This window comes from Astatotilapia calliptera, chromosome 17, assembly GCF_964374335.1.
Source record: "Astatotilapia calliptera chromosome 17, fAstCal68.1, whole genome shotgun sequence".
Taxonomy (NCBI): domain Eukaryota; kingdom Metazoa; phylum Chordata; class Actinopteri; order Cichliformes; family Cichlidae; genus Astatotilapia; species Astatotilapia calliptera.
In genome coordinates this window covers 22,069,240-22,094,616 of record NC_137438.1, presented here as the reverse complement: position 1 = coordinate 22,094,616, position 25,377 = coordinate 22,069,240, and positions in this window count along the sequence as shown.

Genomic DNA, 25,377 nt, shown 5'->3' with positions numbered 1-25,377 from the left:
GCACACCACAGCATAGAAAAATACTCCAGCAACCACTGACTGGTAAAACATCCTCAGGAGCTTCCTGCAGATGTTAAAAGACCTCAGCCTCCTGAGGAAGTACAGTCGGCTTTGGGCTTTTTTATACAGGTGCTCTGTGTTGCATGACCAGTCCAGTTTATTGTCCACCCACAGCCCGAGGTACTTGTACTTGTTGACCACCTCCACCTCCTCCCCCTCTATCTGAACCGGCAGTGGACCTGCTCTAGACCTCCCGAAGTCCACAACCAGTTCCTTAGTCTTTGAGGTGTTGAGTTGCAGGTGGTTTGTGTGACTCCATGCGACAAAGTTCCTCACCAGACTTCTGTACTCCTCTTCCTGATCATCCCAGATACACCCCATGATGGCTGTGTCGTCTGCAAACTTCTGAATGTGGCATAATTCAGAGTTGTAGCAGAAGTCAGAGGTGTACAGGGTGAAGAGAAGAGGGGACAGCACAGTTCCCTGTGGTGCTCCTGTGCTGCTGACCACTGTGTCAGACGTGATGTCCTTCAGCCTGACGTACTGTGGTCTGTCGGTGAGGTAGTCGGAGATCCAAGCGACCAGGCAGGGGTCCACCTCCATCCTGTTCAGTTTTTCCTGAAGCATACAGGGCCGGATGGTATTAAAGGCACTGGAAAAGTCAAGAAACAGGATCCTGACCGTGCCTTTTCCCCCATCCAGGTGTGAGTGGGCTCTGTGTAGGAGGTACAGGATGGCATCCTCCACTCCGACACCCGCCTTGTATGCAAACTGTAGTGGGTCCTGGGCATGTTGTACCTGTGGTCGGAGGAGGTTTAGGAAGAGCCGCTCTAGAGTCTTCATAAGATGTGACGTCAGTGCCACCGGTCGGAAGTCATTCAGCTCATTGGGCCGGTTCTTTTTGGGGACCGGGACGATGCAGGATGTCTTCCATAGGGCGGGCACTCTCCCCAGTCGCAGACTGAGGTTGAAGACTCGTTGTAGCGGCTCCCCAAGTTCAGCAGCACACGCCTTTAGCATCCTAGGACACACCTTGTCTGGGCCTGCTGCCTTTCTGGGGCGAAGCTTCCTCAGTTGTCTCCTGACCTGATCCACTGTGACACTGGGAGATGTTTGGGGGGAGGGGAGATGTCTTGCTGCTGAGAGAGGGATTGGAGGAGGGGGGTGTCATGGTGTCAGGAAGGGGGGGAAGCGAGGGAGGTAGGAGAGTGGGGAGAGGACTCTGTAGTAAAGGTGAGGGTGGGGGGGTTGTGGGCTGGTCAAACCTGTTGAAGAAGTTTTTATTTACAGACTGATTACAATTTAGGTAAATATAGCCTCAGACATATTAAAAAACATGACATACTACACCATGTCATTATTTATTTAACAAAAAATAAGCCAAAAAGTGCCCTCTTACACTTTCCATAGAATTGAGAGGGTAAGTAGCAGGTACTGCTAATCACATGCTCTGTACTAATTGATCACGAGCAGATGTTTTGTCAGTTTGCTGGTCTGGAAAAATCCGTTATGGATTAACACATTTCCCAGGAGGAAATGCTTCCGCAGTGATCTTAGAGAAGCATTTGTTGCTGCCCATCAATCTGAAAAGGGTTATAAGATCATTTACAACCAATTTAAAGTCTATCATTCTACAGTAAGAAAGATTATTCACAAGTGGAAAACATCCAAGACAGTCGCCAGGCTTTGCATGAGCAGACTTCCTTACAAATTCACCCCAAAGTTATACCGTGCAATGCTCAGCCGCAAAAAAACCCAAAAGCTAGACCTCGGACTGTACAGGCCTCCGTTAGTGGTGGTGCAACGGATCACGTTGATCCGAAATCCGAACCGATCCCACTCCACGGTTCGGTACACATGTGATCCGAACATTCGAAAAAGAAAAAAAAAGTATGTGTATGGTGCGCGTGGTGGGTCTGTCAAGCGGTAGTTATGGCCAGCGCTAGCGGTCCAAGCGGCGGAGCAGAAGAGTTTGCAGCATTTAAGCAGCCCTTTGCTGCCCAATCCGACCGGGCTAAAGTTATTACAAAAGCTACTGGGGTGTTTAGCTGAAGACGGGAGGCCGTATTCCGTTGTGCAAAACAAGGGGTTTAAACTGTGATGAACGTGCTTGAGCCACGCTATGATATCTCGTTGCGCGTCCACTTCAGTGTGACAAGATCGTTCCAAGCATGTATGAGCAGGAGAAGTTTAAAGTTATGGCTGAACTGTCCCAGGCATCTTCTGTTGCCCTAACTACAAATGGGTCGACCTCCAGGGCAACAGAAAGCCACGTTATATCACAGCGGAGTGGTAGATACAACGCCCTGTACTGCCCTATAGATTACATTAGATTAGATTAAAATTTATTTATCCCTCGGGTGGGTTCCTCTGGGAAATTCAGTTTCCAGTAGCACAGCACCGACGGAAGTTGCAGAATGTGAGCAGAAATATACCATATATACACATATATAAATACAGAGTATACAAAAGGGATAAATAGAATAAATAGGAATAAGAATACAAGGGAACGGCACATTTCAAGTATAATGATTCTATTACACCGTTGGATATTAACTAAAACTATTGCACAGTGAAAAGGCACTACAGCTTACTTGTTCCCCCTCCTTTGTCCCCGTTTCCCCTCCCTCTCCCCTCCAGCGAGGAGTTAAACAGTTTAATGGCGTGTGGGACAAAAGACTTTTTAAGTCTGCTGGTCCTTGACTTTGGGAGAAGCAACCTCTCACTGAACAGACTCCTCTGGTTGTTTATGGCCTTGTGCAGAGGATGCAGAGGATGCCCAGCATGGTCCATAATGTCCACATTGCACCTTAATTTCTTTTTATATAAGTGCGTGGAATGAGTCTTCAGTTGAATGTTTTTTAATAGGCAAAAAATACGTAAATGGCAAGTCTAATTTTTGTCTTTTTTTTTTTCTATTTTTGCTGATCCGAAAATTGATCCGATCCGTGACTTAAAACCGTGATCCGATCCGAACCGTGAGATTTTTGATCCGTTGCACTACTATCCGTTAGCATGTTCAATATTACTGTTTATGATAGTACAATTGGAAAAAACATTAAACAAAGATGGCCTTTTTTATTTTTGGAAGAGTTGCCATGAGAAAACTTCCACTCTCTAAAAAGATTAACGCTAGCAAAGTCTAGCATTGCAAAATTGCATCCAAACCAAGATTTCTGGAACAATGTCCTTTGGAGACCAACGTGGAGATGTCTGGCATAATGCACAGCACCATGTTTGGAGAAAACTAAAACATATCAGCACAAACGCCTCATACTACCTGTCAAGCATGGTGGTGGAGAGATGATTTGGGCTTGTTTTCTAACCACAATGCATGGGGACCTTGCAGTGACTTAGTCAAGTATTCTTGATTAAATGCAAGGCCATGTGTCTGACAACTAAAGCTTGGCCAAAACTGGTCATGCAATAGGACAATTAAGTCAAGGTGTGGCCTAAAAGTTCAGACCTCAGCCCAATTGAAATGCTGTGGTGGGACCTTAACATCACTGTGTAAACAGATGCCAATAAACCTCAATTAACTAAAGGAAAGCTGAAAAGAAAAGTGGAAAAAAATTTGCTTCACAATGATGTCTGAAATTGATGAAATCATACTAAAAAAAACCTAACTACAAATTATTGCTGCTAGAAGCTGATTCCAGTTTGTTTACATTAGTGATTACCAGACTCCATTTCTAAGCTACTGCTAACACTGGACACTGGAAGTGGAAGAAAGGCACTGTTATGCAGCCCTTGGAAGGGAGCATGCTCACTGGGTGCTCTGGCATCCTCTCACAGTCCAGAGACATGCAGTTTGTGGGGTTGGGTTAGTTGAGTGGTTCCCAAACTTTTTTTGCTGGGCCCCCCTTTGTTTTACAAGAAAACTGTTGCCCCCCCTCCCTCCCCCCGCACAAACACACCCTCCAACCACACGTTGAAATTTGTAACATTTGGTAAGCAATTAAGCAAATACAAGTAAACTGCAATAAATTATAGGTAGTAATAAAATACACTACTAAGTCTTTTATGTTACGTCCACACACGTATTTTTGAAAACGCAACTGTTTCTATGCGTTTGGCACCGCAAATGGAGATGTTTTAAAACTCCTTTTTTGTGTTTACGTGTGGACGAGGAATACAGAGTTTGTCAAAGGTATGTGCCTTTTTTCATGTCACGCTGTGCGCCACGTTATTGTTTACATGAGATGAATTGCAGAATGGCAGATAGAGACAAAATAAAGTTATATTTTTTACTGTAAAACCCACAAACATGTTTAACGAATCATTTTCACAACTTGAAATGCAAATAGAAATTGTACATTTCTAAAAAATTATGCACAAGTCTTGCAAACAACAAAGTTATGTGGTACTATTTACCTAAAATTGCAGCCAAGGCCTCAGGTGTTTTTTTTATATAACCATTTAGATCTATTTACAGAACAATCAGGTGTGCTGCATCAAATAAGAAGGCACGTAAATTATTTGTCCCACTCCAAAAAAAATAGTTTGTGTTCAGTATAAGACAGGGGAGAACACCACAGGCCTAAACCCTGCAGGTCTGACAGCAGGAGGTGTATCAGTCCAGTTTTCCATGTGGGAACAGCGTTTACACTGGAATCTGCCTTTGGTGGCTTTTTTGGTGCAAATGTGACATTCAGCAGTATAACTGACACACAAAACAATAACTACACAACACACTAACTATTGCCCCCAAACACACTAAACGTCACTAATGTCTCACATATAAAAACTCACTCTCTGTCTTTCTTTCGCTCGCCCGATTTCCGTCGCAGGTGTCACTCCTAAAACTTCCCCTTCTCCCTAAACAACCAAGTGCCATTATAGCCATATCATTTTTTTGATTGGCTGACATGGTTTAAACTTTTAAACCAATAGGGAAGGGGTGTTTTTTCTTTTTCTTTTTTCACTCGCAAGCGGAGAGTGTTTGCTAGCGCTGTCTGTGAAAACGCCGTTTTTACCATCATTCCCGCTGTAAACACCACTGTTTTGTTCAGAAAAAACATCACATGTATTTTTTATCATAACTCTGGTTTTACGTGGCCCATCGACACAATTCAACAACTGGTATATAGTTTGAACTCAGAGTCGCTGCATCTTGTAGCTGTGATGTCTTAAGTTGGTCATGTGATTTCGACGCGCCGGCGCATCCGTCAACCCCAGAGGGTTAAAAACATAAACAGCTGTGGGATACTGTTTGTCCGGGAACAAATTGTGGCAGGATCATCCTGATATTATTTGTATCCCACTGTAACTTTACTGTATAAAGAGCTAATATCTCCAAAATGTCAGGAGTAGTTTGTTATTGCAAGAAGTGTTTGTGAATTAAAAATCAAGAATGTGGGATACCGTTTGTCCGTGATTTGGAGAACCCAGCGACAGGGAAAACTAATTCTGCAGGGGAGACCTACCTTGGCACTTGTGCAGGTGAAGCCAAAGGGAAGATATGCTTCACCATATTTTCTAGTATTTGGCTTGGAAGGAAGTTGGTTTGGAAACATATTTGGTGATGCTTCTTCTCCTACTTTGCGTTTGTGTGGGAGCCCCGTTAAAAAACCTGTCCATTATGCAAGCAGTGTCCAAGCTTTGATACCCCTAGGGGGCGGGCCCCACACTTTGGGAACCTCTGGGTTAGTTGGTGATTCTAAAGTGGTGTGAACGTGAGTGCAAATCGTTGTCTGTCTCTTTGTCAGCCCTGCATCAAACGGGCTACCTGTCTGGGATTTACCACACCTCTCGCCCTATGGTAGCTGGGATAGGCTTCAGCTCCCCCGTGACTTTGATAAGGATAAGCAGAAGAGGATGCATGGATGTGAAATGCATTTAATGACACTCAGTCTTACCACAACAGAATAGTATTTGAAATTTTGGAGTGGCATATTAATCAGTGTACTCCACCACCATCAACACACACACACGCAATACAAAAGGTTGTATCTTTTGGAAGGGTGGTATTCATTCACTGTACAGGTACAGAACTTGACATAATTGTCAGGAGTAGTCTGGGTGCTCTGGATGCTTCTGTCAAGAGCATCTTACAGTGCGTTTTTCTTTTGTCACTTTGCTGTATGAACACCATGGTTCATTTGACCCAGGATTTAAAGTGCTCAGTATTATGACTAATATATCTGAATTATGCTTTGGTTGGCTGACATTTATGTCAGCATCTTTAAATCTGAACATTTTGTCCCGAACTACAGGGCTTGAAACTGTGATGTTGTCACAATGCAAAAGCCTTGGAACCATTACAATCATCAAGAGGCACTTAAACTGTCCAAGAAAACAAAGAACAAGCATTTGGGGGGGGGGGGGGGGGTGACACAAATATTAAGTGTCAGGGAATCTCTGAGAAATACCTTTAAATGACGGTGAATTGATTAACCAAAACCATTAGGGAATAATGGAATATGTCAAGAATGCAATGTTCCTTTCAGCTGTAGAGAAGTTGTCTACAATATCTGATATTTCATAAAAGATATTCTCCAACATAGTGTAGTCAAACTCAAAGAATGTATATAGCGCCTGCTGTGCTTGTAGTAACTGTGCTATTTGGAGGCCTCAGCAGAATTTTTGCCCTCCTGCTTTCCTCTCCAGTCTTTCTCGCCACTCTGCTATCCAGCGTTGCTCATCCCCGCCTGGAGAACCCTTAAACCCAGGTGAAGAGTACATTGTTTCCACCTGTCTCTCCTCCCACACACACTGACAACACGCCGACCTGGGCAGCAGTTTGTTTACTCTGATAGAGCTCTGTTATTCGGCTCATTATTCTCACCTCCTCTCTTTCCTCTCTCTATCGGACTCAACACAGACATGACAATGACGGTTGTGTAAGAGTTCATGTGCAAATTAATGCTTGTTTCCAAAGCAAAAAGGTCTTTCTCTGTGTGTGTGTGTGTGTGTGTGTGTGTGTGTGTGTGTGTGTGTGTGTGTGTGTGTGTGTGTGTGTGTAAGAGAGAAAGTGAGAGCGAGCGGGGTAGAGAGGATTCCATTTTTATGAAGCCATTGTTGTTTGTCAGATGATTGTGACACTAACAGCTGGTTCTTATAGTGGACTGATATGGGGATTTGAAGGTCAGTTTTGATTTTATTTAACCTGCAGATAGAACATATTTACTGACAACATACAATTTTGTGCAAACCACACAAAAATATTTGATTTTTTAAAGATGCTCAGTGAGAGCATATGTTTACGTCCAGCAAGGTTGTACAGCTCTCAAATGTTATGAAATTAAAATGTTTTCATCTGCATCTGGATCAGGAGCTGTACTAAACTGCACATATTCTCACCATTGTGAAACATCTAAATCACCACAGAAAGAATTTGTACAGGAATTTAAATTTAGCAACTACTAAATTGTTTATGAATTGGTCAGTAAAAACCACCTTGGACTGACAGTGAGTGTTTGCAACTCTTTTTCTGTAACACCTCTTTACAATAGAGAGGACTCGACACCACTGATTTCCATCTGTTTGTAGTCTGGTTACATTTATATATAACAGCAGGTCGCCAAATACCTGTGTCAATTTGCACCATCCTACAGCAATTTCTGAAGAAATATCTGAATTTCAGACAAGATCATGAAAATAACTTTATTTAAATGGTATAGCACTTCCCAAAACACAAAGTTAAAGTCTGAATTGAACAGAGTCTGAGCAGGTGGAGGTATGCACTGGAGACAAAGAGCTAAAAATGCAAAGGGGTGAAAAAGAGTAAGCAGGCAGGTTGGAGTTGGTGGAGATGAGTGTTAACGTCATGTGAAACTTAAGGTTTGCATGATGGACGGAGTCCTGCTATGATGTATGGATTGGAGAAGGATCTGGAGGTGGCAGATTTAAAGATGCTAAGATTTTCTCTTGGAGTAAACTGGATGGATAAAATTAGAAGTATTGGAGGGACAGCTCAGGTTGAGCTGTTTGGAGACAAAGTTGGAGAAGTGAGGCTGAGATGGTTTGGACATGTTCAGAAAAGGGATCGTGGCTATATTAGACAAAAGAAGGTTAAAATTGAGCTCCCATGCATAAGAAAAAGAGGGTGATATGGAATCCGCTGATCCACACTCTGAAGGGAGCAGATTTTCTACAAATTTTTGTGGTGAATATATTAAACGCATAAAACAAATAGGAAACACTGATAATCACTAAATTGTTAACCATTTAAAATGAGTTCATATTAATAGGTGATGGATTATTCGATATTTTATGACAGGGGTGTTAAAGGTGCACATATCCACCGAAGGATCCGATCTACCCTTCAGTTTGTGTGTGAAAATTGCAGTGAAGGCGGATAAAATTTGGGCACCTTTCTCTCTGTTTTGTGCCAGGAAGTATTTTGTTGCAAGCCATGAAGAATGGATCATGCTATTAAAGTGGCTGAGTCTGAGCCTCAGGTCTGAATCATCACTTTTATAGTCTTTATACCGACAAAGAATTGACCCCACCAAATGACATGTTAATAGGGTGCTTAAGTCAAAAAGCTGTGCCCATTTTTATGAAATTACTGCTGGCTGTCTGAATGTGAGAGGGGAGCCGAAGATCGACAGACGGATTGGGGCTGCAGCTGCAGTAATGCGGACGCTGCACCGGTCCGTCGTGGTGAAGAGGGAGCTGAGTGTAAAAGCGAAGCTCTCAATTTACCGGTCGATCTACGTCCCTACCCTCACCTATGGCCACGAGCTGTGGGTAGTGACCGAAAGAACGAGATCGCGGATACAAGCGGCAGAAATGAGCTTCCTCCGAAGGGTGGCTGGCCTCTCCCTTAGAGATAGGGTGAGAAGTTCGGCCATCCGGGAGGGGCTCAGAGTAGAGCAGCTGCTGCTCCACATCGAAAGGAGCCAGTTGAGGTGGTTCGGGCATCTGACAAGGATGCCTCCTGGGCGCCTCCTGGGTGAGGTGTTCCAGGCATGTCCCACTGGGAGGAGGCCCCGGGGCAGACCCAGGACACGCTGGAGAGATTATATCTCTCGGCTGGCCTGGGAACACCTTGGTATTCCCCCGGATAAGCTGGAGGAGGTGGCTGGGGGAGAGGGAGGTCTGGGCCTCTTTGCTTAGGCTGCTGCCCCCGCGACCCGGCCTCGGATAAAGCGGATGAAGATGGATGTCTGAATGTGAGAAAACTGACATATTGTTAAAACACAACTTATTTCTTTTCCAAGACATCTCAATTGTTCATTATCTGTTGTGTGATTGAATGGTTCAATAAATGTGAGGCTTTTCAATATCAGCTTGTGGTGTACTTTAGCAACTTCACGTATCACAGAACTAACACAGGAGTTTAACAGTATAACTTGCTTTCTGTTTTGTGTGTGTGTGACTGTTGTTGAACAATAATCTCCTTGCTGGATGTGGTTTGAGTTTGATCCTTTTGGTCTTGTGTAAACCCGGCGCCTCACTAAGCATCTGTTTCCTCTGGCCTGCAGGGTTGATGGACAGTCCCACTGCAACACACACACACACAGGCAGGCATGTGCATTCACAAAAAGGAGACCTCCAGGTCCAACTGAGTGTGTTATGAGTCTGAAGGGGGTTTTGAAGTAGAGTTAAGATGTCAGAAATGGGCTGTTGTGAAATGCCGGTCAGTTTGTGCCATAGATTATCATGGCCACATGTTTATGAAGAGCCCCCTCCCTTTCCCACACCAACTCTACTTTAACACAGCTTTAAAACCACCAGAAGGGGATGTATAACACAAAACAGGCATGTTCTCTTCCACTACATGTGTTGAGTCTCGGGTTTCACCTCTGGGTTTTGAAAACATCTCCAGTTTTCTCTCAGGAGGCTAAAGGTGAGCTAGGTTGTAGCGTACAAAGGACCACAGAAAGCCACAAAGGCAGATCAGCAACAATGAAGTAACACAAGAAGTGTAGTGTAGCTAAATATATTGCAGGTGTAAAGTTAGAAGCATTCAATTCCCAGAACACAATTTAAATGAATATCATGACACCATCTAAAGAAAGAAATGAAGAAGGGCGGATGCAGAGCTAGCATCTGATTACCAAACTAGCTTGGCTGCCTGTGTTTTCCACTCTAGCTAGCTTTTTAATAGGTTGTTAAGATTGTAAAGGACATTGAAGTAAATCAGAATTACTACCTGTAATATGCATCAAATGATAGAGTTCTTTTAACTCTGCAAATCAGTTACACAGTAACAAAAAATGAACTAGCTAGCTACATTAGGGCCTAGTTTAATTCATTTGCTGGTCCATTGTTTTGACTTAACTACATAAATGTTCAAAACATGCAGTTAGTGGGTATAGGTTAATTGATTAATCTAAATAGCCATAGGTGTGAATCTGAGTGAATGTGAGTGTGAATGGTTGTCTGTGTCTCTATGTGTTAGCCCTGCGACAGACTGGCGACCTGTCCAGGGTGTACCCTGCCTCTCGCCCTATGACAGCTGGAATAGGCTCCAGCGCCCCCCGTGACCCTGGAAAGGATACGCGGAAGCAAATGGATGGATGTAAGTGTTTAAAATAAATTCTGATATCATTCATGCAATCACTGTTTTCATAACTCCAGATATTAACTGCCAGCTTTAAAATACTGAGTCATCAAGTTTAGTTTGCTTTTTTTGGTCCACTCGTCTGTGGGGGTACAAATTGTGCATTTACCAAATGAGAAATGAATAGGAAATATGAATTTGAATTATTTATGCCAACCTGAATTTCTGCCAAGAATATAAGATAAATCTAAGAATATATTGTAGGGTTTTTTGTTTTTTGTTTTTGATAAACTCCTACTCAAAATGTCTACTTTTGATTCATGTAAAAGTAATTGTTTTGAGTAGGAGTCTCTCTCTCTCGCAGCCCAAGTTGATACTTGAAATCAGTGAACATGCTTTCTCTAGGTAGTGTGGAAAATCTCATGGTTTCATCTCTTTGTTTACATGAGAACTTACAAGCGCTAAACCTTTAACCCTTCCAAACCTTTAAGTCTATGCACTCCAAGATTTGTCTGGCATTGTGATAAAACTCTTTTCTTTTCTTTTTTTAATCAGTTGTTTCCGATGAAGACTAACAATTTAAAATTCAGCCATATTTGTGGAACTGTCAGGCTGTTGTCAAGTAGCTGTGTGCTATGATAGGGATACTTTACATGGTGCCAGCCTATTTTCAAGACACCCGAGGCATGGTTGTTGGACAACAAAAAGAGGAGCAGGGTAAACTTGTTTTTTTGTTTTTTTGCAATACTGTTAGCTGCCATGTACATTGGCCTCTAGTCATTGGTTAGAGAAAATCAAATCCTCTCGCCTGAGGAAATTGTGTAGAGTGAAAGTAATTGTCAAGGAAGAAAACATAGAAACAAAATGTTAGGTTAATAAAAAGACTTGAGAGTCTTGGCCTGTCGGAATTAAGTGAAAACGGTAATGAATTCTAAAATGACGCCACTGATGCCCACTAATGGTAAGGATGTAAGGACAGCAGAGCAAAGTTGTTGTTCAGTTTTTGATATTACCGTCTATTTTGTTTTCTGGTATTTAATAAGAATTATAGCCTCATGTGGCTTTTGCCGCATAGTTGATAAATACGCCGTTGGCCGTCTATGTTGGAACCTTCAACCTGAACTGATTCTAATGTGACATTTTAATCAGATTCCACACAAGTACGCGTGAATGTGTTCATCATCATTACTATTATAATGTCTCGCTTTAGTGATGAGTTTCTGTGTCTCATAATTGCTGTTTTGCAGAGGCCGCTCCATTCTGCCAAGAACACAATTCAGGACAAAACACTGAATATTTTTTTAGCATGAAAATGGTAAAATGTACAAAAGATGAATATTGGCACAGCAAATGGGCTATTGGCAGGTTTAGTTCACAAAAACTGGAAAAATTGCTTTCAGCCCATGTTAACTGAATGTTAGCTACAGGATTGCTTGCTGGACTTATCTGGACTTTCTACACATCGCTTCCTGTTCAAGGTTCCTGGGGTCTTTAACAGACACCGGTATGGCCGTAAGTCACTTCTGTCAGACAAGAGGAAAATCAAAACCCGCTGTTGCAGCAAGACAGTTGGCTCTGTGAAAAGACTTCAGCTGCACAGACTCTGGCTTGCTGTCACACATATCAGTGACCTAGAACAAGTTCTTCCCTCCTTATTTTTTCTCATTCTCAGTTGAGTGTATGGATGCTTGCCTGTGCATGTGAATGTCTGGCTGTGTATCTGGCAGCATGTGCGTACATTCACATTTGTTGACCGTGTGTGTGCGTTTCACGTGGCTTGCAGATTTTTGTGTGTCTTCTCTCCACCAGTTCAGCACTAATGAGGCAGGTGACAGTGTGGGTCTGAGCGATGGAACAGAGTGTCAGCAGGCCTACAGTCTACCGCCTGGCTCTGCATGACAACACGGTGGGAAGGACACTGGTGAACGGAACAAAGGAAGGAGGGAAGAAGGGACAATGGATGGAAGAAGAAAGGGATCCATGTTGCCTGTAAAGGATGCCGAAAATAGAGTTTGACCAATATGGGCTTCTGAAGGCCAGTATCAATAGTTTTGGACTGAACATGCTCCTGCTGGCATCTGGCATATTTGCATTTGACTTGTTTCATGCCAAAGAATTTAAAAAAAAATCAGTGAAGGGTGCTGGTTGGTTGGTTCAGAGCTCTGTATGGGACAAGCTAGAAAATATTATGAATGAGAGAAAACTAAAAACTATCTACTTAAGTTTAGGGTTTTGCCACAAAACTCGGAAAACTAACTTCTTGGGGGTTTTTTTCTTTTTAGAAAACATATATATTGTCTGTATATGATCACAATACTTTAAAAAAAATTAACCATAGCAGATGCAGACTTAATAAACCAGTGTTTTTGTTTCCTTGATCTTAAATAATTAGATAAATTAACAATACTTTGCATTCCTGTCAAATGTTCACTTGTTACCATCTTTTCTCTTAAGACTGTTATTTTTAACTAATTTATATTTATACAGTTCTCCCTTCAATGTAATCTTCTTGAGCATCTTTTGTCACCTTCCACCAGGGTTCCTATTCTTCAAGCACTCCATGTAGGCTAGTTCTGTCCCTTTTTTACTTCTGTCTCTGGGATTTTCTTTGGATCGCCTTCAATTTATCAGAACAGCAGCTTCCGTTTAGTTTTTTAAAATCACAAGGAGACAAATCTAGTGGGTGGTGATCAAAGTTTGTGTTGGTGCACTGAAAATACAGAAATGTTCTCCGCAATATTTCTAGAGGGATTAATTCATGAAGAACAGACCTTTAGATTTGGACACTCTGAACCTTTATCCTTGACACAAGTCCAACTCCTCTTACTGTCATTCTTATACGAGCGCCGAAATCCTCCAATAGGATGACGGATTCAGCCGATGGTGCACCATCCAACACCCTACCTAGTGATTCCAAGGAGGCTGGGTACTCTGTCGTTTGGCAAATTAGTACAAACAACAATAAAGAGCAGTCCTCTGACCCAAATCACAGGGAAGTAACTCTCTCACATACTGGTTAAAATGCTAGCGTACAGGTAGCACAGTGTTCCAGAGCCTAATCTGCATTGAGGTGAGTCGGACTACATCTAGTCAGTATTTCCTCAACCTAACACACTCAGGCTCCTTCTCCACCAGAGAGGTGTAGTTCCCTGTCCCAGTAGCCATCTTCAATAATCAGGGTTCCAACTGCCAGGACCTGCACCCTCCGCACACATCTGAGCTTGGGACTGAAGGCTTGAGACTGTAGATGTAAGCAGCAGAAATCTGCTTTCTTTAAAGGCTGGCCTCTTCCTTAGAGCTGGGTGAGGAATTTCGTCATTCAGGAGGGACTCGGAGTAGAGCTGCTGCCCCTCAAAACAAAAACGAGCCAGTTGAGGAGGCATAGGCATCTGATGAGGATGCCTCCTGGGCAAGGTGTTCCAAGCATGTCCTAACTTTCTAGCCCAAAACTGGAGAGAGTATGTAGCTCAGCTGGTCTGGAAATGCCTCGGTGTTTCCCTGGGTGAGCTGGAGGTGGCTGGGGAGAGGGAGGTTGGGCTGGGTCTGCTTGGTCTGCTGCCCCCACGACCCGGCCCTGGATAAGTGGAAAAAGATGGATGGATAAACAGAAGTCTCAGGAATTTGTAACAGAAGTTGTTTGCTGTCTATGTTGGTTTCAGGGTCCATGGTTAAAAACATACAGAGTACAAGCAGGTGATCATAACAGCACTTCAATGGAGTAATCTAAACATAACAGCGGTACTGAAATAAGTTGCATTCTGCACAACAGGACAAACTTGAAGGCAGCACAACCAAATTTAAACCAGTTATGGTTTTTGTTTTGTTTTTTCTTTTGTTGGTTTGTTTTTGTTTAGTATGGAGTCTTAGAAATATGAGGTGAGGTGTTCCTTAGAGAATGTAATGCTTTGCATTCCTTACAAGATGGAGGAGGGTCTGAAAGAGTGTTTACTTAATGTCGTCTACATTTTTGCGTAAAACCCTCTTTTGGCTAAAGACAATCTCTGCAAACCTCTGCATCTCAAGACATAAACTCAAAATTATGACAATTTACCCGACTGGAGCTGAAAAGAAGAAATGCAAGTATCAGAATAGAGGAATAAGTAGACATATTGGCTGGAGTTTGATCTGATGAAACGGTGCAGGGCGGGTATTGATGATGCACGAGTCTTATCTGCAAACAGACAGGCTTTAGTGCTGGAATGTATCCTCATTGACACTGTACACACACACACACACACAAATACACACTTTATCCACAAGTCTCACTGTTCACATTCTCTGTTGGGTACCATCATTATCCTCATATCTATAAATATCAGACTTACTCTTTTTTTTCCCAGCTTCCTTCCTCCGTTCTCTCTTTCCATCTCTGTTTGCACTTTTCTGGGTCACCTGCTCAGCTCAGCCCTGACTGAGATATTTCAGATGAGTTATATTCAGAGTTGGAGAGATGGGGAGAATGCACACACATAAACACTGTACATGCATTTGAGGCGTTGTTCCAGTGGATTCATTGCTAAATGGATTATCACACTCTGTAAAAGCTGACAAAAATATTGTCAAGATATGTACCTTTTTTTTTTAATGCTATATCACAAAAGGGTGTATACCAGTCTGACATCTGGTATACAGATGTCAGACTTTCCATTGAGGATCATAAATCGAGGCTTTTTGCCTCCTAACAAGTTTCAAAAGAGATTAAAAGAAAAAAGCCATCAATAAACAGTTACACACCAGTATATATATATGACACACTTATGTTAGCAAAGATATTAAGAAAAATTTCAACCTTACTGGAAGTCTTCTTTTTTTTTTCTTCAGTTGATTTAGTGTCCATCTTGGTTTTCTTCAGATGTTCTTGACATACATGTAATTTTCCCACTGGCCGAGGTGTTCCAAGCTTTAGCTTTGGAGTTAACCATTTTTCTCCAGTGAATCCTGGAGAAAATTGATTATGCATGAGTCTTATCTGCAAAACACGGAAGGATTCTTATTATAGCGTTGCTTTAACTCAAATTCGTCCATCATCATCGCCCATAGATGATATCAGTCAAAAGAATCCTTCACTTGACAGTTGTTATTCCAACTCTTTTTAACTCTATACATGTCTCCATTTACTATTCCAACAAAAAAAGACTGTCGTAACTAGAAGTCACCGATTTAATTGGCATTATGGTCTCTGGTTGCCTCTTCATGTGTGACTCTTGTGTCTAAGGCCCTTTAGCTCTGAGAAAAGACAGTAATTGTCTTCTTATCTGCCTTCATACAATTAGAGCAGTAATGTATTCAACATTGTTATGGTTTTGTAAATGCAAATCAAAAGACGTCCTTGGGAAATGTTTTGCTATAAAACTAAACAGACATGCTGGCCAGATGTGGAAGCCACTTGCACTTCATCCTCATTGAGTTGTTCTAAGTTGTGCATTTGTAATTTTGTGTTGTGAAGCAGTATTAGTTTCTGAAAGTGTTGTTGCTTGAACATTAAACATTGCATCTAGAGCCTAAATTCTTGTGAAACCTTTCTGCCAGAGCCACAATGTAGATCATCAGGTACAAGCTTTTTTGGCCTCTGGACCATTGAAGTATTATTGATTTGCAGTTCCTATAGAAAATTATATTTATTTTTATTAGGTTACTATTTGTAGGTTTTAAAATTAACACCAGATTTCTTTCTTTTATTCCCTTAGTTGGGACTCTGATCCACAACTGCTAAATATGAAGGAGTCTGGCTAGTGTCAAATAACTTTCTCCTTTGTTCTTTTGGCTAAAGCACTGCACTCAGTTTGATCCCTGACAATAGCTGGGAATAATCAGGATGTTTTCCTGACATCTGGCGCAAAGGACTCATTTCTCCAATTCATAAGAACTGGGACAAATAAGATGCTACCAACTGCCATAGCATGAGTTAGCAGTTATCTTGGTAAATTAAAGAAAACCTTTACATCCTGCTAAATATTTCATATTCCAAATTGCCTTCCTAATACCACATGTGCATATCTTTTACACATTTCAAGAAATCTTTTAATGCTATTTAGGATGAAGAATCCCCTTGTGAACTTTTAAATAGTGGTAAAGCAGCCAAATTGGATGATCAAGTGTAATCAATGGAATTGGAAATTAAGTGTGCATTAAAGATTAGATTACTCACCCAAAGAAGATTATGCCGCTTACTCTGTTCTGTAGTCTTCTTCTGAGCAAAAGCTACAGGAAATTCTAAACATAGTAGATGGCTATCATGAAACCATCCATCCATCCATCTTCTTCTGCTTATGTAATTTAGGTTCGCTGGGAGCCTATTCCAGCTGCCATGGGTGAAGAGGTGGGGCCACCCTGGATGGTTTGCCAATCTGTTGCAGAGCTTTCATAAAACCAGATCACAATAAATAATCATTCTCAGTGAATACACTGCAAGGTGTAATCTAAAGTTTGGAAAGTTCAGCACATAAAAAATCTAAAAATAGCCACTCAGAAATTCTGTTCTTGACCACTTGTGTTGCGTGCTCTCTAGTGCAGGTAGTAGCTGGACCTCACCATGGATCTCAAATTGGCACAGAGCTCAAACAGCTGACTCCTGCATCAAACCAACCCAGCTTGCATGTGCATCTTCACCGGTAAATATAGTTGATATCCAGGCTATCACCCAGAGACCAAACCACAGTTTTCTGCCAATTGGTGCATCGAGTTAGGAGTACGATCAGTAGCATGGTTATCATTTTATTTATTTTGTGCTAGACCCCCCACAGTCTTTGCTCACCCACCCACCGACAATACTACCAACACTTGGATCCCTCCAACTTTATTCTAGTGTTGTGCAAGAAGTTTGTCAAGTACAAGTCAATATTTACCTCACATAAATTTGGGTGTAGGTTTCTGATTTTCAGATTGATGGATGGATCTTACATTGTAGGATAGGACAGAAAAAAAGAACATCTAAAAGATATGTCTGCATAGGTTTTCAGTCATGCCATTCATGGAAATCTAATATTTACATCCATTCAGGTTCATTTACATGTACATGAGCAGAAATGCACCAACAAATGCATTTAGAGCAGAATTGGGCAGCTACCCACTGATAAACTTTCAAAGAGATCTTTAGGGCTCAGTTCAACTCGATTATACAGCCCTTCACAAGTAAAGAATCCCCTATGTTGGATGGTGATTAGTCTAACTAACCCCTCTGAGATGCATTCTGAATAGTCTCACTGCAACACTGCTGTCCAAACATCAGTAAAAGCATGCAAGTTATAACACAATGCAAGAAATTAAACCAGTTTGGAACACTGGAACGGGAAAAACTTCAAGCCAGGATAGATTAAAATGTTATCTTGCACTAAAAGCGATTATGACTTGGCAGAATATCTCTCTGCTGTGAGAGATAAAAAGCAGAGACAGATTCTAAGCAAGGACAGGCTTACCGACCACAAATTGGTAACCGAAAAAGGAAAACAGGAAAAACTATTGCCACCAACAATCAGAATATGTGGTCACTGCTTGGGAGGTGAGGGCGAGACACTTTTCTTCGTGACCCGTAAGACAAATATTAAATAATGAAACATCTACTTTAGTCGATTCAACTCTGTAATTACAGATTTCAAAGAATATAAGATGTCAAAATTAAAAAAATACTCTAAAGGAAATGAGATCATCTATACAAATACTTTAAATCCTGTCAATGACATATTTGGCATTTATGTTTATTGTACTGTATACCCTTTGTGTGTAAAACTTTCGTGCCAGTGAAGCCTTTTGAATTGAATGGAATAAAACGAAGAGGAAAGTCTTGATATTTGCAAAATAACTTTGGAAAGAAATGCTGCTTTATCTTCTCTTCATTGCAAATATAACTCTTGTCACCCATTATACCACAATAAAAGAAGCAATGATCTGTAAGAAGTTGGGTCTCTTCAAAGTTCTCTCTCAAGTTCAATTAAAAACAGCAATGGTTTTGTTGTTGTAGTACATAATGGAGTACTGTTTTGTTTTTGTTGTGTTGGAGGGTTGTTTTTTTTTAATCTAATTTTAAAGCTGCTGGAAAACCAGGACAATCCAGTGAAAAGCTTTCACCTGGGACTGTTCCTGTCCCTCCAGAGGTGTGAAGTGAGAGGCTAGAAGGCCCTCTGATCACAAGATAAAGGCAGAACAACAGAATTAGCACTTCAAACAACACAGCGTTGCTTTAAAAAAAAAAAAACCCTCAAATAATAGGAATACACACTTCATATCCGGCGGGGTCAGAGTAAACACAGCCCGCAGAGTCAGTGCCATTTTAATGGGAGATTAGCCTGGATGGGGGAGAGAAGAAGGACAAACATCCACATCCACTTGTAACAGGTGTGTGTGTGTGTGTGTGTGTGTGTGTGTGTGTGTGTGTGTGTGTGTGTGTGTGTGTGTGTGTGTGTGTGTGTGTGTGTGTGTGTGTGTGTGTTTGTGTTTGTGTGTGTGTGCACATGTCTGCCCATTTGATTTCTTGTCTTTGGGATGCAGACAAGGAGCAGTGACAGGCACATCCATGTGTTTTAACTACATATTTTAACTCGTCTTCATATCTAATACTGACTGAAAGAGAAGACAAGGCTACAGAGTCACTGTCAACTCTGATATGTTGTATCTGTTTTGCAGTCATGCAGAAGCTTTTCTCAGTAACATTTTGATGACTTGGCAGAATAAAATAAAGCTCCTCTTCAGTTTTGAGACATGTACTGTAACAGTGCTAGCTCTTGTCAGGTTATCAAAGTGACAACATTCTGTCGAGTTCAGTTCACTTTTAATTTATATAGTGTGAAATCACAACAACAACTGGCTCAAGATGCTTTGTATTGTAAGATAAAGACCCTACAATAATACGAAGAAACCCCCAATAAAAGATGAGCCCATCTACCAGCAAACACTTGGCAATAGTGGGGAGGAAAAACTCCCTTCTAACAGGAAGAAACCGCCATCAGAAACAGTCTGGGGAACGATCAGCCATCTGCTGTCACTGGTTGGGGTGAAGGGATGAAGGCAGAATAAAAGACACTCAGTGGAAGAGAGCCAGAGATTAATAATAATTCTTCATTGTATAAGCAGAAAGTGAAAACAGGTTGGTGAAGAAGAAACGCTGTGCATCATGGGAAGCCCCCCTGCAACCTAGGCCTGTTGGAGAGAAACTAATGGAGGGTTCAGGGTCACCTGATCCAGTCTTAACTAAAGGCTTAATCAAAAAGGAAAGCTTCAAGCTTAATCTTAAACGTGTCTGTCTCCAAAATCCAAACTAGCAGCTGTTTCCACAGAAGAGTGGTCTGAAAGCTGAAGGCTCTGCCCTGGGAACCACAAGTAAGCCTGCAGTCTGAGAGAAAAGTGCTCTATTGGGGTGATGGGGTACTATGAGGGTTTTTAAGATGGGGCTTGATTGTTCAAGACGTATGTGGGGAGAGGAATTTTAAATTTGATTTGAAGTCAGAATTGACTCTCGTGATGCTTTAGCATGTGTGCTGACGCTGACCCTTTGGATATAGGTCATGTTGATTGGCTGAAGTGAGTGTATGGTTTTTGAGGAAATCCAGGAAAAGCAGAAAACGTTTGGGTATCCTCTACCTACCCTTGGGGATGTCCTAACATCTCTAACTCTCTGACTCAGAACTTTTCACCTAGCACCGCCAAGGTTGCACAAGGTTGGCAGGTTTGGTTTCTAGTGAAATATCTTTACAAATACTGCAATAACATTTTGTACAGCTGTTAAACATTTGCAAAGGAAAGTTTAAAAAAAATAAATCACACCTTCGTCATATGCAGACAATGAATCCCAATGACTTTGTGATTCCCATACTTTTTATGTAATGCCACTCGTAGGGGTGACATTTGTGGTTTTCAGTGAAAGGTCACAACTACTGGATCGATTGCCAATTTGCAGAGGTGGGACCAAGTCATTGTTTTGCAAGTCTCAAGTAAGTCTCAAGTCTTTATCCTCAAGTCTCAAGTCAAGTCTCAAGTAATGTCAGGCAAGTCAGAGTCGAGTCTCAAGTCACTGGTGTAAAAGTCCGAGTCAAGTCACAAGTCTGAAACTTTGAATTTCAAGTCCTTTCGAGTCATTCAAAAAAACGAAAAAAAGCATGTTGCAGTTATATGCTAAATGTAAATATTAGACCATGTAATTTTTAAATCTGTGTTTTTCTCAACACATGACAAAATAGTGAACTTAGAAAATATACACAAATTGTGAAATTGCACCTCTTTAAAATGCAGCTCAATTAAACCTAGCTCCAAGAATAATTTTCACGGACAGTTCTGAGATAAGCTGCATGTTATTCTTGGATGCGCTTGTAGGACCGGCTTTAAAATCGCATGACAAAAATATCATACACATTAAAAAAAACTGCATCACCAACGTAGCCTGGACAACATTTGCTAGTTAGATGAAGTCAGCTATCTCATCGTAGCATATTTATATGCATATTTATAATCATACGGTTCTTGGAGTGAGTGCATACACTCATGAAGTTTAGTAACTTCAGGTCACTGCAACAAGCCCAGGTACAGTTTACCGACGGATGGGTGCAGGACCTTGAAATGCACCGTGTAGAACGAAAGACCATCGTACGTATCATAAGTTTACCAGTCTCACAAACTGTCGTCATAAATACACATTCCTTAACCGTTTATTAATAGGACCTTTGAGCTCAACGATAATTAATTAGTAGTGGAAATAATTTCTGGTAGCATCACAGAAATGTAGCAGTGACAATAATACTGTATGCTGTAATCGTACTGGGCAATTAGTGATACAAAAAAACCCGTTTTATCCTGTGAATAAAAGTATGTTTTTGTCAATGTACCATAATAACAGAAGCGAAACGCAATATTGTCAGGACAATTCACTATTTATGCACAATAAATAAAGGAGCATAGCGCGACAATTTCTGTTCAGCGCCAGACTTGCTTGTAACCTATATCACCAATTATGTTATGAAAATGACGTATTAACTACTAAAAAACACTGACCTTTGTGTAAATGCTTGGAGCAGACTAACCTGTGAGCTGGAGTGTTCTGGGACGTTATATTTGGTCTTTGAATGGCTGCGATCCAGGCCATCCGTCGCGTCTTTGTTACTTCGGAAACATGGCTCGAACAATTTCTCTTCAACGACGTAATCCGATAACAACCGATCTCTTTACCCGCCGGCTTCCCGTGGCTGTCATGCGACCGGCTATTGCAGTTAATAATACAACAGCTTCTTGACATTTTTGTGTTTCTTTTTATCGCTGTATAACTGATTTCAATTGAAAGTCTGTGTGCGCTAGTACCTCTTGCCACGAGTTCCCAGAATCCTTTGCGGTTCTACCCGTGAATGACGTCACATTTTCAATCTCTATATAATATGCGTGTTAAATTTTATATTTGGGGTAAAATATCAAGTCTTTTCAAGTAAACAGGTTCAAGTCCAATTCAAGTCCCAAGTCATTGGTGTAAAAGTCCAAGTCAAGTCACAAGTCTTAGAACATTTTTTCAAGTCAAGTCTAAAGTCATAAAATTAATGACTCGAGTCTGACTCGAGTCCAAGTCATGTGACTCGAGTCCACACCTCTGCCAATTTGGAACTGACATTTATGGTTCATTCAGGATGAACTGTATGCACGTTAGCATTTAGCTCTGGCAATGTACACTGCCTAAGTACAGTTAAAGAGCACCATTACTATGTATATGGATAATATGAATAAACTTGTTTCAGTTATTAATGAAAATAAGGCTTTAAATATTTATTATTATGTATTTATTCCTTTTCTGGTTATTATTAGCGATAAATCAATAGAGAATTAACAGAAATACAAGGCATATAAACTTTTTGTTTTTTTTGTTAGGCCTTCTAATACAAGAGTTCACTGGAAGTGTTTGAGACTGGGAGATCATATTGTTTTAGCTGAATTAGAGACTATATAATCCTTGTTTGATCAGCCAAGACAGTGGAATGAGTCACTGAACTGTGCTGAGCTGTATGTAGTGGTCACTCCTCGCAACAAATGTAGGAGAAAAAGTAAAAAGTTTGGTGGAAAAATATTGAGTGCACGGATTATTTCCACACAGATTTTACTGTGTTGCCACTCCTGAAATGAGTGCTTAGTAATGTATTGTGAAGAGTTATTCAAGCTCCGTCAAGTCATTGTCACATGTTTTTCCATTTTCCCTTAAGGCCAATCTGGGAACTCACCCAACTTTTGACATCCTCCCAGTGGCATGCTACACCTGTTATCCAGCTTTTTCACGGCATTTAATTACCCTGCATGATAATGACAGCTAGTCCTATATACAGTACAAAGATAAGAACTGGCCATAAAAAGCACAGTGGGTGAGATGTGACTTCCACCAGGGTGTTTTATGGTTTTCTTCCATCACGGTCAGGAAGGGCTGCATGGAATGAACCAGGTCTGGAACAAACTCAGAGAGTAGAGATTTATGGCCGGGCAATGAGCCAATGTTCAGTACGTGGGCTCAATCACAAATCTCCACGCACACAACTCAGATAAAGATCAGCCTGAGAAACAAAGTTGATCATCAGCCACACAAGGACAGAAACAGAAAAGGTGGGGGCGGGGGGAACAGAGAAATAAAGATATATGCTGATTTTTGATGGATTCTGTGGAGAGGCAGATATATTTCAAAGTGAATGTTTGGCAGTTCAGACGGAACACAGTTTCCCTTTCCAGCAGCAGATGAAAACGGACAGAAGAGGATGAAAGGATAAAGCAGCGAGCAGGAGGGAGGAAGAGAGAGCTGTGCAGGTATCTTAGCCTGGGGACACACAGGAAGACTTAAAAATCCTTACAAATTTTAAAAATGAATTGCAGCGCACATCTACTGCAAGCATCACAGCCACACACTCAGAACAGATCTTTAAAAACAGCACTATCATCCTTCCGCTTTGGGGGGAAAAAATCGCTAACATCAAGACCCTTATTCTCACAGAATTGTACCAGTTTGTGCACATTTTCAGATCCATTCATCCAAACGCTATCTGTTACGAACTGCAAACACAAAAATGCCCTGCAAAGCCAAATTGTTTCATATACGTAAATATTTTTCTGGTCGTTGCCCATCATATGATGAGGCATTTTGGTGACATGCACACACAAACTCTACTGCGTTAGCCACTTTCACGCAGGCTCAGTGGGAATTTTCCTCAAAAATCTGAACCTGAATTCAAAAGCCAATGAACTGCTCAGAAGCTTTCACCTCTTTGGTTTCTAAAAATACATAACGGGATGGTTGCACTTGGCTGGGTTTAAGTCCATCCATGTTTCATTGGCAAAACAATTAACACAACACTTACCAACCTGGTGGCATTTGGAGCATTTGCTACTTTTTTCAACTCTAATTCCACTTTGGCACGACTCCGAGGACAACTCAAGAGTACCTTTTATTGCTTTCACTTGAAAGCAGGTCAAATATTTGGCTACATTACAGACCCTCATTTCAAAATGAGGAAACAAAATTAGAATAAAATATATTAGAATATATTTTCTGTGACATATTACAAATGCATATGTAACAGGATACAGTCAAGATGACCTGCTGAAGTTCAAACCCAGCATCAGATTGGGGAAGATGTCTAATGTTTATAGAGAATGGTCCAAAAAGGAGAAAATATCCAGTGAGCAGCAGTTCTCTGGGTGAAAATGCTTTGTTGATGCCAGAGGTCAAAGAAGAATGGCACATGGACTAGAGCAGCAGAAGAACCTACGGGATGCTGCACCTGTCAGCTAAGAACAAGAAACTAAGGCTACAGCACACACAGTGTCATCAAAACGGATCAATAGAAGACCGTCCTGGTCTGATGACCCTTGGTTCTTTCTACTGTTTGGAAGTTTGTCTGGATTTGCCTAAATAACATGGAATCATGGATCCATTCAGCCTTGTTTCAACAGTTGAAGCTGGTGGTGGGGGTATATTTTCTTGCCACACTTTAGGCCTCTTAGTATCAACTGAGCATTGTGAGTATGGTTGTTGACTATGTCCATCCTTTTTTTAACAAGCCGTGTCAAAAAAGTTAAAATCATCTAGTCAGTTGGATTCCTGAACGCGACACGTTCACTGTACCCAGGTGTCTCCACAGTTCAGTAGTTTGGTGGTGTAGCAGTAAAGTGACTTAAATGCGCAGCAACTGTGTGATGAATATGATCCAGAATCTCTGAGGATTGTTTCCTACACTTTGTGAATCTTTGCCATAAAGAATTAAGGCAGTTTTGAAGGCAAAAGAGGTCCCAACTCAGTACCAACAAAGTGTATCAAAAAACAAGCGCCTGCTGAGTGTGCTGAATAATCAACTAGATATCTGCTCTTTGGATGGATATCCAGTTTTTAGCTGTGGGAGTGGGATAAATATATTACTATAGGCATCTGAGCCTGGATGCATGACATCTTCATAGTGGTGAGTGTTTCACAATTAGAGAGTGAGGCACCTTTCTGTTTGTCCTTCAAACTGTGCCATCCAGCAAGCTGTAGTACAGACTGACACTCAGCTGTATGAGAGAAAAAAGTAAGAGCTGTTTTTACTTCCAGCTTACTCTACGGATGGTGGTTTGACTTCTTAATATACAGTGACTCAAATCATAGAAAAGCCATTATATTTAGCTTATATCTATGATGACCTTGAAGATTAACTGCACCACCAAATGTCAAGAACCCCAAAAAATGGTATCCTGTACTTTTTAACCAGCATGTGTTTGGCAATTATTTTCTTGCTTCCTGTTTTTTGGAAACAAGCATGTATTAAAGTTGAAGGGAGCAGATGGAGAAGAAGTTTCTAATAAGGTCAGTGTTATGAGAGGGACTTCTCAGGTCATGAAAACCTAAGTAAAGGAAGGTTATGATTTCAGAAAAATAAAATCAAATGGAATATATTGCCTCCCAGACACGGTGACTTCACAAACTATTTCCAAGGTTGGGCTCTTCT